The 14,992-nt window shown below is 40.3% G+C and overlaps 1 pseudogene; it reads right to left on the bottom strand.

Annotated features, from left to right (window-relative positions):
- Positions 1-10,312: 10,312 nt before the first annotated feature.
- LOC122240718 lies at positions 10,313-10,393 on the bottom strand (annotated as a pseudogene).
- Between the last annotated feature and the right edge of the window lie 4,599 nt (positions 10,394-14,992).

The following is a 14,992-nucleotide window of genomic DNA, read 5'->3' as shown; positions in this document are numbered from 1 at the left end:
TTATGCAATCTCTAGCTTTGGTTGGTGGAGAGTGTAATTTTCCATTCTGGCTTACTTCTTATATGAAGTTCTGAAATATTAGGACCTTATTCACTCTTGCTGACCATAAAAATTATATGTTAAACAAAGCCCAAGATTTAGTAGCCTACAAATCACTTCTGACTTCCCGCTACTGTGAAAACCTACACCCAGAAACAAAACAAAACAAAACAAAACAAAACAAAACAAGTTTTAGTTGATCTAGCTCCCATTGAAAATTACAAACACCAAAATCTTTGGCAGCCAGAGACTAAAGAAAATTAAATCCACATAAATCTGTTCATCAGCAAGTAAAAGCCAAAAGCAATGCAACTGAAATTCTGGGATCAAAGAATGGCAAGATGTGAAAGGCAGGCCATCTACTGTCAGGAGTCCCGGGCACAGCTCAGGATGAATGGACAGAGCTTCATATGAGAGAAGTCTGGACCATCATTTGGCTGTGCCGGCCCCTTGAGAGAGAAGCCACTGATGAAAATGTCAAATAAAACCTGGGACCACTGTGGTTCTAATTCAGTTTAAATTTACTAAGCCTTTCAAAATGCTAAATGCTCAAAATGATCATTTTCAGCAAGGCTGCAAAAGTCTAACTCTGGAAGGAGTTACAGGTCCATATCTGAATCATTTTTGGATGGTGGGGATAATGGAACGGAGAGTAGAGAATTTATTGTATAGCGTTATCACATGTGCTCACAGATGTGTGAACCTATGTTTCCAGCCTCCCCAAAGTATCTGTAAGTGAACTCCCTTCCTTTTTTCCATCTCCACTAGACCTTTATCAGTTGCAAATGAAACTGATTTTTATAATATTAACAACTGACAGTCATTGAACATTCATGACGTGCCAAGCACTGTGTATATTGATTACAATCTTTTTTTCTTTTAATTCCTCCAACTCTGCATGAAATAAGCATTATATATTATTATCTCCATATTATCTTGAATAATATTCAGCTCAGAGAGATTAGGTAACTTGCAATGTCACACATTCAGGACTGAACTGAGTAGCCAGAAAGGATTCCCAAATGAGGAAAGCCAGCAATAATCGTGAAATTGGTATAACTTTGTCTATGAATTCCGTGGTGTTGTCTTAGTCTGGGTTACCCAGAAAGCAGAGCCTGAAGCAAGGAGCTTATGGTAAGTCTACTCCATTAGGGAATGCATTTCCAGGTGTGAGGGACAAGGCTCATGGAACAGAAAAGGAGGAGCCAATATGAGACAAGATTATCAAGTTGGCGGCTGCCAAGTGAGACTGATTGTTCAAATCCACAGGCTCGTCCTCCAGGAAGGTACATAAACTGCATTTCAAAAAGTCAATCTGGAGGGAGAAAGGGATAAAAATTTATCTACTAGTCATCTCCTTCTGTCAAATGCTTGCCTCATGGGGCATTAACTCCTTGCACTTCAGTGATTCACATGTGAGAGTCCCAAACAGACTCCTGTGGCATTCTGTGTCTAGGCGTTAACGCCTCCCTGGGGTGGGAGATGAGAGGCCAGTGGTGCAGCCTGAGTGGAGGCACTGTCATCAAGAGCCCACGTAGAACTGCTGCGACTGAAACAAGAGACAGACGTGGCTGGGGGGACCTGAGGGGTTCTCTCAGAAGTGTCTCCGACGTATGTGCCTCTTTTTTCTGCAGAATAGAAAGAGGCAACTTAGTTCTAGAATGCTACAGGTGGCTGGGATGCCTACTGATGACTAAGATGAAGAAAGCTAGCATGTAGACGCTGAAATAAATTTTCAGGCCCTAGCCCAAAAAGCAAGAGTCTTCAGGCACCTCGAACCACAGCAGTTACAAAGCACAAAAATATCTAACCGTGGAGGAGACGAATGTGAAAATACTCTTCCCAGAAAATTACCAGGGAGTGTCCAATCAGTTCCTGGAGTTTCCCAAAAAGTTTACCCTCTTTTCTGGGGTGGGAAGTGCAACCAACGAGAGTGTGATTTCATCTGGGTTGGACCACGTGGGTTAAGACCACTGAACTATATAGAATGCTCCCTGATCTAGAGTCTGGTAAAATGGCTTGTTTCTGCGCAATGGCTTCAGAAAACAAAATTCCCTTTGTTTTGGACTCAGCAAAATACTACACCTGGTTTCAGTTAAAATTAGTTTTGGTTAAAATTTAAATTCAGGGCTCTTAGTGATAAAAAGCCCTTAGTGGGTAAATTTCCATAGGCTGGAACTATTCCCTATAGTCCTAAGGAAAATGGACCCTGAAAAGGAAGGTCTTCTGATTGCTAGAGCCTAAGCCACCTGACTGTGCCCTAACTGCAAGGGCAACTGGGAAAGCATCTGTCATTTTTAACTAATATAGTTAGTTAGTTAAATGGTAATATCTTTCTTACAAATTAGAAGAATTACCCAAGCATAGGAAGAGCATTCAGTTTCTAGGTAGCCAGAAAGAATGTCGCGTCCATTTTTGCCCCGTTTCCCCTTTCCTGTTAACTGACTCTTTGCCTGGTACCATGTTCTCCTTGTAGCTACGTCCTTGATATTTACTGCTAGACGTCCTTGATAGCTAGCATGGCCAAAAGAACAGACATGGCAGAAATAACCTTGCAGGTCTACCCAACACTCCTTGTCTGGACTTCTTTGGTTTTGTTGGTCCAACGGCTGCCCAAGCTCAGCATATGGTGCTTTGCATTTCAAATCTTCAAACCAACCTGCCACATGGATTCTGAAAATTGGAACCATTAGTAGAAACAACTACATCACAGTTATTCACCTCTCCAGCAGAGTTAATGCTGATATATTAAGATATAGGAGACCCGAGTTACAGCCCTTGCTCTCACACAAACCAACTGTGTGACCTTGAGGAAATGGCTTGATTACTTTGTATTTGATTGCTTAATCTGGAAAGGGAAGAAGAGAAGGAGGGAAGGGGGTGAGGAAGGAAGGAAAGAAGGAAGGAAGGAAGGGAGGAAGGAAGGAAGGAAGGAAGGGAAGGAAGGAAGGAAGGAAAGAAGGAAAGAAAGAAGGAAGGAAGGAAAGAATGAAAGAAGGAAGGAAGGAAGGAAGGAAGGAAGGAAGGAAGGAAGGAAGGAAGGAAGGAAAGAAGGAAGGAAGGAAATGGAGGGAAGGAAGGAAGTGGAGGGAAGGGAAGGAAGAAAAAGCAGTTGGATTAAGGATAAGGGAAAGGAAACTAACACATGCGAGTACTGGTAATGTACAGGAGTTTTACTGTCAGTCTTTACAAAAAGCTGCAAGACATTTTGTTGACAAACTGAGACAGAGGGGTCAAGTCTTCCCCCAATCATACAATTAACAAATTGCCGAGCCAGAATTTGAGTCACTTTCATCCACCCTCAAAGCCCTTGCTCTTTTTTTGTTTCTGTTTTGAAAACATTTAGAATTACAGAAATCATAAGAGCATTACTTGTAGAAAAGTTTAAATGTTTCTGAAAAGGCTCATGTCTCCTTAGACTATTATCCCTCCCCAAGCCCCACCCCACTCCAGCCTGATAGACCTTCTCATGTCACTGTATATAACCACTCTTATCATTTTAGTGTGAGCTTTTCTATGCATTTATACACTATGCATGTAACCATAAAAAGCACATAATATTGTTTATATGTGTATGTGACTGTGTGTGTATTTTTCTACAAAAAATGATGGCATCATTCTGCAAATGTCTTTTTGCAGCTTGCTTTTTCATTTAACAGTAGGTCTTGGAGCTCTAGCTAGTACATAGAGAGCTAGCTCCTTCCTTTTAGCTGCTGCACAGTATTTTGCCACACAGAGATACAAGTTTATTTAGCCCCTCCCTACTGATGGATATTTAGTTTGTTTGCAGCTAGCCCATGTTTCTATTCCAATGTAGTTCTCTGTTCCCCATTTCCATGGGTGAGTTGTACAGCCATTTACCTCAAAACTTCTGTGGCATGAAGAAAATGAAATGAATATGAATCTGAGGACATAATAACTCACTTCCAAACAGCTCATTTATTAGGTAGTGAAATAGCACCAAATTATGAAATACATATGTTACCATTAAAATAAAAGAGCCAGAGACTAAACAAAAGTATCCAAACAAGTCCAGGCAGGACAAATGGTTCTCTGGTAACTAGAGACAACCCCAGAGTCTACCTCATGTTCTCTTAACTCCGTGACTCAAGGCTTTGCATGGTTATTCTCGATTACAGCAGTTTATTCTACAATAGTTGAGGTTTAACATGATAGCATGAAATGTGTTGGATACTACGCATATCATTTTATCATAATCAGCTCTTTAGAGCAGATATTCTTATCTCCATTCCATTGGTGAAACAAACTGAGTCTTAAAGAGGCGAAGTAAGTTTGCCCAAGGTCACAAACCAGTGACAGGAGCAAGTTTCAAATCCACTGTCTGTCATCAGCTCCTCTTAACTGGAGTTAATTCAGAAGGACCTGATCATAAAGAAGAGGTTCTCACCTGACGGGAAGCGTGTCAACACCCTGCCCTGTGCTTATCTCTTCACCTCATCTCCCTCTCCCTTCTCTCTCCTGGCCCTGGCCCTAAATTACTTACAACTCTTCCATAACACACTGCTGTGGACTTCAGCGCATACTGTTTCTCTTTTTCTAGAATATTCTTTTACTTTTTGTTGGGACAACTCCTACTCATCTTTCAGCTCAAGCATCACTTTCTCCAGGAAGCCTTTGCTGTAGCATCCCCACTTCTCACTTGCCCAAGATTGGGTTAAGGACCTTCCCCCCACCCCCCCCGCAGTGTTTTGTGTTTACCTTTCTCAGAGCATTTGGCAATGAATTACAAATTGTTGTTACTTGCCTGTCTCCCTGTTCTTCACAGTGAGCTCCTTGAGCACAGGAACTTCAGTCACTATCTTTAACATAGTGTCTAATGCACAGTAGGCATTCAATATATGTTTGATGCTAAATCTTAGAGTGACAGTGAATTTGAACCAGGAAGTGGACTCCTTAGCTCCATACATGCTGCTTGCCCCAAGATGGTCACCTTAGTGCTCCTGCTCCCCTCACCAGCCTGTTGACCTTCCTAACCCCTCCTTTCTTGAGCTTGCGGGCATTTGTTTCTGCATATGATAACATGGGGAGAGTGTGGCAGATGGGGTCAGAAAGCCTGGAGTCAAGAAGCCTGGGAACCTTAGAGACAACGTCTCTGAAGATGAAACAGCCCTTCCTTATGTCGAGTCCAGATTTATTTTATCTATCAAGGATGGGACATTCCTCTACTCCACATGAAGCCCATAGAATAAAACGCTAAGAAAGAAAAGGGAGCTGAATGCTACTGAGGAAAAAATTAATTGATTGTAAAAGGAAAATAATGAAGATCTCCTAGCAGGTGTCAGGGAAAATGTATCATTCAATAGTTTTAAAGAACAAAAATCAAAAGGTCCAAACCAGGAATGTGTGAAACATAAACAGGTTTTGCAGACGATGAATTGCTCTCCTATACACATTTTTCTCTTTTCAGTTACAGATCATGTGATGGAAAGAATTTGTTTATTCCAAGTTTGCCAACATAGTTTTTGTTTTGACAGTTCAAGGGATGTATCAACTTTTCCTAATGGCCTGTGAAGACTCATGATGTAGAAATTTGGTTTTGTACGCTATGTTTAGAAAGTATTCATGGAACTGGAACACACAACTTGCATTAACTAAATATTAGGAAGGAAAAAAATGGAAAGGGGCCTCAGAAAGAAATTAACACACACTCTAGAAAAGGCTGATACTGCCATCTGATTATTGATTATTGTTAAAAATAGTAGGTAATAATAATTGTGGCTACTTTTTACCGAGTGCTGACTATATGCTAGGCATTGTGCTAGAGTCTAGCCATGCAGCAGGAAGCAAAACAGCTATGTCTTGCCCCTGGGTAGGTAGCTATTAAACAGATAATTACACAGAGAGTGTATAATTTATAAAGGTTAGTAAGAAGAGGGGATTTTTAAAAAAGAATAATAGGGGAGACCTACTCTAGACTGATAATCAGGAAAGACCTCCTTGAGAAAATGATATTTAAGCTGGACCTAAAGAATGAGCAGAGGCAGCGAGGTGAATAGTGGTGGGGAAAGAATTATAGGCAGAGGCCACAGAATATATAAATATCTTGACATTGGAAAGAGTTTGGCCTTTCTAAGGAACTGAAAGAAGGCCGCCTATTGGTTGTTTTCCTGTTGGTCCTCCCCTAATTCCTGCCCCCGCCCCTGCCCCTAGCCCTGGTATGCAGTGCAGGGCCCTGAATCCTGCAGGCTGGGTCAGGCCATCTGGTCAGGTGGCTCTATTGAATAGGACCAACAGAAAGAACTGGTAGGAGATTGGAAGGTAGGCAAAAGGGAGAAACTAAGATATTTCTACCTTTTTTTCTTTTTTCTTTTCCTGGCCCAGGAGAGTCTTTCTGGCAGTGGTGATGTCTTCTCTGCAGCTTTAGAATTTTTTTGGCTTTGGGTAAAACATCGTGATAACCCCTGTCCTTTATTTTGGAACTAAGATAATTGGCTAGAGACACACTCTTTACAGTTTAATGGCACCTCCTTGTCCACAGGGGTGTAGTTGTGGTTACAATCAACCTAGTTGCTTCCTTCTAGAAGGTCATAAGTTTATAAGAAATAGAAAGGCTAACAAATTGCAGCATTCACAGATTAAAGCCCTGTCCGTTTTCCCACTAAAAAAAAAAAAAACAAAACAAAAAACCCTGTGACCCATTTCTGGAACAGCTTGCAAAGTCATTACAGTTTTGGTCAGGGCAGCCAAGGTTTTTAACAGTGATTCACATGATCAGAAATCCACATGGAAGCAGCTGCCTGAATTTTTTTTTTTCTTTTTGGCTAAAGAGAGTGAGTAGAGAAGTCTACCCTTAGCATAAGAAAATTGCGCATGACCTAGAGTGAGTTGCATGTATGTTACTTATATATTTATTATAATAGTTATTAATTAGGCACTAATGCTATTCTAGCATCTGTACTAGTTACTTCACAAATAATACTGAATTTTCATGATACATTACAATTACCCTCAATGTTGTAAGTATTATTTTCTCTTTTTTGTAGAAGGGAAACTAAGGCTTAGGAATATCATAAGGCTTAACTTAAGGTCGAAGTGATGGTAACTGGATACAAATCCACATCTGTTTGACTTTAAAATCCATAATACTGTGCCACACTATAGTATCTCCTTTTTGTTGGTAATCTCATAATAGCTCAGTTTCACTGTGGAATTGAGGATTATAAAACCAAGGTATGGATTCTATTCAGCTTCAAATATCATCAGTAATTTACCCAGGTCTGCTAACATGTGACTGGTGACAATGAAGTAGAAGCAAAAAAGACGTTAGATCCTATTGATTTATGCATTTATTGGAGAAGCCAGTAGATCTTCTAAAAATTTGTTTCTGTTGTTTCTTTGTAAGATTTTATTTTTAAGTAATCTCTATACCCAACATGGGGCTTGAACTTACAACCCTGAGACCAAGAGTTGCATGCTCTACTGACTGAGTGGGCCAGGTGCTCCTGTTGTTGTTTTAAATAAACATTTCAGATGTGTTGCACCGCCCCCCCCCCCCCCCCCCCCCCCCCCCAGCCAGTGTTTGCTGCCCAGGATCCATGTTCTTCGAATATTATAATCAACGCATTCCTTATCACAGAAGGCATATGTGAGGATGTTTGGTGCTAACTACAACTAACCAAGTGGTTTTCTGGAGTATTGTGCAAAAATTCTTCCAGGAGTGAATCAGCGGAACAGAGTGCCTTGACATCCACCATAACTTTGGAGTATGATCGATGTGTAGGGAAATTTACACTTGCTCTCCCTGCCGTAACAACCCATGTGTGATACTGACAATGCCTTCCCGCTTTGTTTCCCTCTTCTGTTGGACTTCCCAGTCCAGCTCCTCAAACCCTCACAACACAAGTCATTACAGTGCACGGCACTGTATGTATGGTTAGGGGAAATATATATCTGTTTCTTTCTTTTTGTTTTTGAAATATAAAGCTAGGAAGAAGAAAAGAGGGGAGTTTGGTAATGGCTGCCGAGAGAGTACACACAGGCAGAATGACTCCACATCATACACCCAAGACCCAGAAGAGCATTTATTCAGAGAAACTTACAGAAGCAGGAAGAGGAGGAGGTATGAGGTCCCTTCTTGGCTAACTGCTGTCTGAGACAGTGCACAGTGATCTGGCGAGACCGCCATCTAAACTCTGGGCGAATAAACTGCACACAGGAAGGTAGGCATCAGCTCTGGTATGACGAGGGCCTGCGGTCCAAGCCTTGGACTTCCGCCGTCAGGCCTTCTCAGCATTCCTGTTTGCAGTGTGACCAGACCCTCCCTGGTGTGAACAGGAGCTCGGGTGCAAATCTTGCAGTTCCAGGTGTCTGATGCATGGAGCCTTGGCCTCCCATCATGCCCCTCCACCTCAGTACTTTCTCAGGATGCTTGCCAAGCAGCCCCACCCTGCAGGAAGCCAGCCTCACCCTGGGAGGCCTTCCAGGGGGAAGCGCCAGATAAATTAACCTTTACTCCTCAGTGCAGCATAAACCTGAAGCCCTCTGAGGACCAGCTGGAATGGAGAACATCTCGTCAGAATGTGTTTGTCTGGGTCTTCGTCCAACACATCAAGTATCTTGGCCGATACTTACACTGTCATCCTATCAATCAAAAGAAATCGATCAAATAAAAAGCCTTTATTTCGCAGCTCAGAGTCGTTCTCTCCCACACTTCTCCTGTGTAAATTCTTGGTAGTTTGATAATAAGCAGATATGTTTCTTCTAGTAGCCTGATTGCTCAATCCCTCTGAGGTTTTTTCCTCCATTGATTTTGTCCTTTACCCTACCTCAGCCAGCCATTCCCACAATCACATCGTAAATCTTATCATTACCAATAATTGCCACTTAGTTATTATCTGAATTTAACATCCCCACTTCCTGTCATTCCAGTTCACTCCCTTTAAAGTTCAACTTTAACAATTCTCTCACCTCATCAGGATTTCTTTTTTCTTTTCTTTTCTTTTCTTTTCTTTCTTTCTTTCTTTTTTTTTTTTTTTTTTTTTTTTGAGATAGAGGGCACAGGTGAGCAAGGGTAGAGAGAGACACAGGGAGAGAGAGAGAGAAGCAGGACTCATCTGAAGCAGGACTCAAACCCACGAACCGTGAGATCATGATCTGAGTCAAAGTCAAAAGCTTAACTGACTGAGCCACCCAGGCGCCACCCGCCCCCCTTAGGATGTCTAGCCCATTGATCCGGCACATCTTCCCTGTCCTTGACATCCATCCCTTCCTGTCTTCAAGTCTGTAACAACCACTATCCTCATTTCTGTGCACGTACCCTCAATTCCTTTGCCTCTCTCTCACATTAACTTGGAAAAACACAACTCTGATGAAATCTAACTCCCTACCTACTTACTCTTCATAGTTTGTGGTTGAAAGAAAGCACTCTGCCCTGCTATTAGCTCCATTTTAAATTCGTAATTACACACATCAAATGGCCTAATGCTGCCTGGCAGTCTCACTGTATTTCTCTGCTCCATCCACCATCCAGCTTTCCTACACCGCTCTTTTCCACTTTCTCCTCTCTCTTCAAATCCCTAACAAACCTCCTTCTCCATCCCCTCCCTCTGATGATCCCCTTCCTTCTTACTTCCTTAAGAACATTGAAGTACTCACGCGCGAATTTCTTCCAACCCCTGCTACACATTTACCCTGTGGCAGGATCTGTACACATATATGTTGCCTTTGTGCCTCTTCCTCGGATGCGCTATCCACGCATCTATCTAAGGCCAGTGCCTCCAGTCCCTTTCACGCATAGGCAAAGGCATCACTCTGGGAAATTTCTTTTCCTCCTCTGAAATTCAAATTTCACTGGGCATTCTGTTTTTATTTGCTAAATCTGGCAGCTGTACCCAGAAAAGGTGCTCAAGCAGAAAGTCAGGACAGTTGTTGGGCCCACTTCATCTGTTTGCTTCCCCCAGGGAATATAGTTCTGGGCTGCCTATAGTCCAGAGTCTGAAGACACTTGTTTATTTGGGAAGTGATAGTTCGGTACCACTTATTCCATCACAGACAGAAACAGAAGTTCATCCTTTGTCTTGTGAATTTTCTGATGGCATTTTTCTTTTTTTTTTTTGCCACCTAGAAGCTTAAGAATGTTATAAGAAGTCAAATTTAGTGGGGCGCCTGGGTGGCTCCGTCGGTTAAGCGTCCGACTTTGGCTCAGGTCATGACCTCACAGTTTGTGAGTTCAAGCCCCGTGTCTGGCTCTTTGCTGACAGCCTGGAGCCTGCTTTGGATTCTGTGTCTCCTTCTCTCTCTGCCCCTCCCCAACTTGTGTTCTGTCTCAACAAATAAATAAGTGTAAAAAAAAATTTTTTTACACTTGATCTTAGCCAAAAGGCCGAGAAGAGATTAAAAAAAATTTTTTAAAGGAGTTAAATTTAGCAAACTTTTTGGATTCCTTTAACACTATGGATTGCTATTACAATTACAATAAATTATTTTCTTTTAGTGATTGCTTCATTCATTTCCATTTAAATCTTTGGTTTCTCTGTATTTATTTTGATGTGAGGAGGGAGGTTGGTCTATAGCTTTGTGGTTTTGGTTTTGGTTTTAGCTAGCTAGTGTGGAAGATTAAAGACATCCACAAATTTGTGAGTCCAGTGAGACGTGGACTTTATTTCCCCTCCTCTTGAATTTGATCTGGCTTCGTGATTGCCTTGGCCAGTTGAGTACAGCAGAAATGATGCTTGTCAGTTCTAGACTTAGGATTTGATGGCAGTGTTAATTTCTATGTTGGTTTCTCGAAGCCCTAGGTTGTCATGGGCTTGATAAAGAAGTTGTATGGAGAGGTCCTGAGGTTACTTGAGAAAGAGCAGCCAAGAGGAGCCCAGTCTTGTAGTTTTCTCTGCTGAAGTGTCAGACGTGTGAGTGAAGCTCTCTTGGACACGCAAGACTGGCTCAGCTGCTGGCTGAATACCACTAAGTGACATAGTCATTGCCACGTGCAACAAAATAATCACCCAGCCAAATCCTACTCAAATTCCTGACCCCCAAGGTCACAAGATAAAATAAAATGGTGATGGTTATCCATTTGTGTTAGGGTAGTTTGTTATGTATCCGTACATGACTGTAACAGTTACCCAGTTACCCACAAGATTTTTGATTAATCCATCTTTTTTTGTACTCATTTGAATTGTTACCTTTATCAAACATTCAATTTTCTTTTGTAAGCCTATTTCTTAATTTTCTATTATGTTTTAATAATCTATTATTCACTTACCAGTTCCAAAGTGGTTTGTTACAGTAGTTTTATGAAATATTTACTACCTAGTAAAGGTAATACTATCGTGTCTCTCATTTTTCAGAATGCCTCTGTCATTGCGTACATTTTCACACGAGGTTTTATATAATTTTGACATGTAACAAAAAGTTTACTGTTAGTATTTTGTAAATTTTTTTTTTAATGTTTATTTATTTCTTGAGAGAGAGACACACACACACAGGCAGGGGAGAGGGACTGAGAGAGAGGGAGACACAGAATCTGGAGCAGGCTCCAGGCCCTGAGCTGTCAGCATAGCCCGATGCGGGGCTCGAACTCACAAACCGCGAGATCATGACCTGAGCCAAAGTCCGACGCTTAACCGACTGAGCCACCCAGGCACCCCAAAAAGTTTACTATTAGTATTTTCATTGGGACTAAATTACATTTCAATCCAAAGTTTGAAAAAATTAACAGAAAGTTTAGAGAGAAATATTCATTTACTTATCTTCTTTGATGAAACTCATTCCTTTAAGATTTTCTTCATATAAGTCCTTGGAAAATTCTACATGAGTAAGTTACATGAATATTTTCTCCTTTTTCTGCTGTTAATAAATAGAAATTAGTATTCTATTTTCCCAGTGTATTGTTGCTTGAATACAGGAAATAAATTGGCTTGTAAATTTCCTTGAAACTATTCAGTGACTGAAAGTTCTTACTTCTTATAATTATGCATTTGAAATGTATAGGTCTTCTTTATATCATGAACTGATAATAATTTTGCCTTTCTTTCCAAAATCAGTGTTTAAAATTTTTATTTCTATATTGTAAGCTCCACAAGAGCAGGGAATTTTATCTCTTTTATATACTACTGTATCTCTAGTACCCATAGGTCAGACATGTGATAAACACTCAATATACATTTGTTGATTAAATTAGTAGTGCAATAATTAAGAACCAGGCTTTGGAGTCAGACTAGCTGGTGTTGAATTCTGACTACCACTTGTTGGATATGTTACCACAACTCTGAGTTAAATTTTCTTATTCTCAGTTTCCTTTTTCATCAATGACTTGGTGTTTATCTCATAAAAATGCGAAGATTCAATGAGATGAGTAATCCAAAAAAAGATCTTTTTTTAAAAAATTTTTTTTTAATGTTTATTCATTTTTGAGACAGAGAAAGACAGAGCATGAATGGGGGAGGGGCAGAGAGAGAGGAAGATACAGAATCGGAAGCAGGCTCCAGGCTCCGAGCCATCAGCCCAGAGCCCGACTCGGGGCTCGAACTCACGGACCGTGAGATCGTGACCTGAGCTGAAGTCGGACGCTTAACTGACTGAGCCACCCAGGCGCCCCAGAAAAAGATCTTAATGGAGTACTTGAGATATAGTAGGTTCTAGGTGTATTTTTATCTTTCCTATTATCTCTCTTAGTTATAGACTATAACAAAATAATAGTAAATTGTCCCTGCACATAACAGGAATGCTTATAGGTTCACCAGGAAGCATAATAGCTGTTGATTTGAGATAGAGCTTTTTTAAATATATCAAGAACAATTATATATACAGAATTCTATTATTAAGGTTTTAATAGAATATACATAAGATTTGGTCAATTTATTTAACTAGATAGTCATGTTATTTCTCCTTTAACCATTTAATAAATTATATCAATATAGTTTTCAATATTGAAAAATTATGTTCCTTATGCATTAGGAGTCCAAGTGGCATTTTCAGGATTAAGGTTTTAAAAAATATCACAGTAGCACAATTTCTATATACTCTCCTTAAAAAAATCAGTAAGTTCTCACAACACACAATCTGAATTGACCTAATTTGTGATGCATCTGGGAGATTTCAGAGTTCTGGAGTGGATTCACAGTTCATGTGAAGAATATGAAATTATCACAAAATTTATCTGAAAGGGGAGCTTTTTATTTTTTATTTAAAAAAATGTTTATATATTTTGAGAGGGGGGAGAGGCAGAAAGAGAGGGAGAGAGAGAATCCAAAGCAGGCTCCACGCTCCGCATGGAGTCCGTCGTGGGGCTCAGTCTCAGGAACCGTGCGATCATGACCTGAGCTGAAATCAAGAATCAGATGCTTAACCAGTTGAGCCACTCAGGCGCCCCAGGAAAGGGGAACTTTTTAGAAGCAGGACTTTGAACTTTCTGCATTTCCACAACCACAGAACCAGCTATAGAGTTTATTCTTTGTCACATGAATTTTATGAATCCTCTTTTTTGTTGTTCCCACAAGAACAAACTGAATGTTTTATTCTGAGCAAAATTTAAAATTATAACTATTTTGAAAATCTTTTCAAAAAGTGTATAGTAACAACATATATTGAGTGCATGATGACTGTCCCTTTTAGTTTTAATTTTTCCAGTTTTATTGAGATACAATTGGCATAGAACATCGTATAAGTTTTAGTTGTATATACATACATTTGTTGTATGTATATATTGCAAAATGATTACCACAATAAATTTGGTTAACATCCATAACCTCACACAGTTGTAATCTTTTTCTTATGACAAGAACTTTTAAGATGTACTCTCTTAACAGCTTTCAAATATACAATACAGTGTTGTTAACTATAATCAGCATGCTGGACATTACATCCCCAGAACTGTTTTTTTTTTTAATGTTTCTTTATTTTTGAGAGAGAGAGAGAGTGCGCATGTGCACGCAAGTAGGGGAGGGACAGAGGATCTGAAAAAAACTGTGGTGACAGCAGAGAGCCTGATGCGGGGCTCGAACTCACTAACCGTGAGATCACGACCTGAGTCAAAGTTGGACGCTCAACTGACTGAGCCACCCAGAAGGCCCTCCCCAGAACTTATTTATATATAATTGGAAGTTGTATTTTGACCACCTTCACATAAATCCTTCTCTTGCAAACGCCTTCCCTCCTTGGTAGTTTCACTTGCTGTTTGTTTTTGCTCTCCAACTCAAATAGCCAGCGCCAGCCTCCCCACTCATGGAAGCATTAATGCTAAAAGAATTAGCTTTATTGTATATAGAGGGTATTAAGTTTTCTTCCTGTTTATTTGGGTTCTAGCTGCTATGGCCCCTAAAGGAAATGAGTGTCGGGGGACTTCCAACTCTTAGTCTGATAAAAGGATTTTTCCCCCAAATTTGTGAATTTACTTATATAAAAATCCTATGAAAGCATAAAAATTAAGTCACGTTATTGTACTTTTATTTTTTTTTAATTTTTTTTTTTAACGTTTATTTATTTTTGAGACAGAGAGACACAGCATGAACGGGGGAGGGGCAGAGAGAGAGGGAGACACCGAATCGGAAGCAGGCTCCAGGCTCCGAGCCATCAGCCCAGAGCCCGACGCAGGTCTCGAACTCATGGACCACGAAATCATGACCTGAGCCGAAGTCGGCCGCTTAACCGACTGAGCCACCCAGGCGCCCCAACGTTATTGTACTTTTAATAAACCACCTTTGCTAAAAAGAGTAAATTACATGAAATTGGGACTATCTCAGGAAATTTCCAAATTCCTAACTTAAATTTGAAATATGCTCTTTTAACTCAGTCCTGGTTTAACCTCCATCGTATACATTGGCCTTTTGTACTTTTGACTACATTAAAAACGTTTATTTATGCCAAGAATATAAATATTTCCCAGTGCCCTTGGATTTAGGATTTCAAAGATCGTTCTTTCTTCCCATAGCTTCCCTTATATTTATGAGTTTTTGACCTCTATATAGTGTGGATGCTGATTCTCTTTTCGTGT

Source organism: Panthera tigris, chromosome B4 (genome assembly GCF_018350195.1).
Source record: "Panthera tigris isolate Pti1 chromosome B4, P.tigris_Pti1_mat1.1, whole genome shotgun sequence".
Lineage (NCBI taxonomy): Eukaryota > Metazoa > Chordata > Mammalia > Carnivora > Felidae > Panthera > Panthera tigris.
Note: the sequence above shows the minus strand (reverse complement) of the source record. Positions and strands in the feature narration are given on the sequence as shown.